Raw genomic sequence first — 2737 nt, 5'->3', positions numbered from 1 at the left:
TTTTCTTTGTGTGTGCAATTGATCATTTCTTTTTGAATAATATCCCAAGATGGAACTGCTGATAAATTCATAAATATAATACATTTAAGTCTTAGACAGTATGTACAGATCTTTTTAAATGGTCAATTGTTTAACTATGATTGAGACATTTGTCTTGTTTTGGCATCTTTGTGGTAACCTCAGACTTTTTGGTTGACTTGCTACCTCTCCCAAGGAGGTTATGTTTTTGGTAGCGTTGGTTGGTTAGTCTGTTAGCAACGTTACGGAAAAGTAATGAACGGATTGCTCTGAAATTTTTTCCAGAGGTGTGACTGGGCACAAGTAACAATTCATTAAATTGTGGCAGTGATCCGGATCACCTTCTGGATCCTGGATTTTTTTAAAGGATTAATTTTTTCCACGTTGAAATGAATTTTGTGTCGCGCGCCCAAACAGATTCTTCCTTCTGTAGGCCAAACCGTAAGGTGTAAAGTCATGAAACTTGGTACACTGATAGAGGAGTGGACCCTGATTGATTTCATCAAGTTTCATGTTGGTACATCTCATGCTGTAGCGCCACCAACAACTGATCACAGTCTTGCATGTGTTCATGCATGTAACTTTTGATCTGTATGTCCAATTTTCATAAGTCTTGTGCCGTTGGAATCCTTGGAGCTAGACGATTCCAACGCACCCTATGACGTCATTCTCCGCTGAATTAGATTTTCCGCCATTTTGAATTTTGTCCAAAGTGGAGGTAGAGTGACCCTGGCCGCATGTTTTGTCTGATCATCACGAAACTTGGCACACATGATCTCCAGTCCATGCCTAATGAATGATCTTCGTTTCACTCTCATACGTCGAAGCGTTCGCCTGTGGCAGCCAATCAAAATCGATGGCAAAGCCACCAAACAGGGAGTGAGCTCATATCACGGAAACGCTTTGACGTATCAAGACCATATTTAGTGGCATGACTTTGGACATCATCCAAACTACCCTCATCAAATATGGTGTCATTTGGCCACTAGGGGGCGTCACAATTAGCAAAAACTTATTTTGGCTCATATCTCAGAAACGCTTTGACGTATCAAGACCATATTTGTTGAGATGACTTTCGGCACCAGTTAATGTACCCTCATCAAATTTGGTGTCATTTGGCCACTAGGGGGCGCCACAATGAGCAAAAACATGTTTTGGGTCATATCTCTTTATGGATTTAGAATTACATCTACATTTTCATGTTAGTGATGCTCTGGGATGTCCCTGTAAAGAACCTTGCCAGCCTGTCATCTCCGTATGAGAATCCGCCTTGTGTCTTGGCCAAACTTTCGCGTGTTGACACAAAACTTGTCGTGTGGGCATGCGGTCGCCTCTCTTGCCGGGTCGCCATGGCGGCGCACCTGAGCAAGCACACTTTCGCATTTTCTCCGGAAATGCATTCTAGTTATTATTATTACCTCCGCCAAGGAGGTTATGTTTTCGGTAGCGTTGGTTTGTTTGTTGGTTTGTCTGTTAGCAACATTACAGAAAAAGTAATGAATGGATTGCTCTGAAATTTTTTCCAGAGGTGTGACTGGGCACAAGTAACAATCCATTAAATTTTGGCGGTGATCCGGATCACCTTCTGGATCCCGGATTTTTTTAAAGGATTCTTGGCGGAGGTCTGCGCTCTCCGAGTGCTTTTCTAGTTTTTTTTTTTTGAGTAAGGTGAATTTTACCAGTCGATGCTTTAGAGTGAGTGTCACTGTGTCCTAATTTCTATAATATACGTTTAGAGTGCTTTAGAGTTCCCCTAGCCTCTCAAGGTATTTGGTGAGTACGTTCTCATTGTCTCAACGACTCCCTCATTCAAGCAATCTGTCATTCCCTCGGTTTCTCTAGCTCTCCTTCCTTCCTTGGTGGCTCTTGTGATGTATTGGTTTTCTGCTCGACTTCTCCCTTTTAGGGCTGCACACTGCTGGCAGTGTTTGGGCCTTCCTGCCGGCTTACAAAGCAGCTCCACTTTGAACAGGCTCTCTGGCGGGGATCAACTGAATCCAGAGCCCTTCATTGTGTGCCCGGCGCTGTTAGCCAGGAAAAGCCACAGCACAAATTCACGATTTGACTTACTAAATTCCATGCCAGAGATCCTTCAAGAATGAATAGGGATGTGAGGAAGCAGCTTCATTGTAAAATATGTTTTAAGTGCTTTATACATTTCTTCTGTATTTTACCTTCTCGTGAATGACCGTAACATGGTTGGAGGTGGGCTTGTTGGGCTGCATGTACTGTAGGTGTTCAGCATCAGGTTTCAAGATACAAGAGTGGTAAACAAAATGGACCCCTTCAACACCTCAGTCTGGGCACAGTGGGAGGGCCTGTGATCAGTGTGTGCCTGCAGGTGAGAGCTATCCCACAACAAAGGGTCAAACACATCTTGGATGCATTAATGACATGCTACACTGTCAGAAATAGGGGTACAGTACGAGTCCATTTCTGTCCCCCATGGTACAACCTACAGTACACTAATGTACCCCCAGGACTCATTATTAGTTTTATAGGTGCATATATGCTCCCAAGCAGTCCTTCAGAGGGGGGGTGCTGCCCCAGTGCCAAGCCATTGCACCCCTAAAGGTACAATAATGTACTTTATTTTCTGAGAGGGCATTTCCTTATATAGAGCAGTCAACTCGAGTCCTCGCTCACTCCTGAGGAGTCGTTAGCATTCTGTCCTGGACGGGCGGCGGATGCTGCACATGCGCCTTCTTTTCACCGTGCA

This window comes from Neoarius graeffei, chromosome 2, assembly GCF_027579695.1.
Source record: "Neoarius graeffei isolate fNeoGra1 chromosome 2, fNeoGra1.pri, whole genome shotgun sequence".
Lineage (NCBI taxonomy): Eukaryota > Metazoa > Chordata > Actinopteri > Siluriformes > Ariidae > Neoarius > Neoarius graeffei.
The sequence above is the reverse complement of the archived record's forward strand: the minus strand, read 5'-3'. Positions refer to the sequence as shown.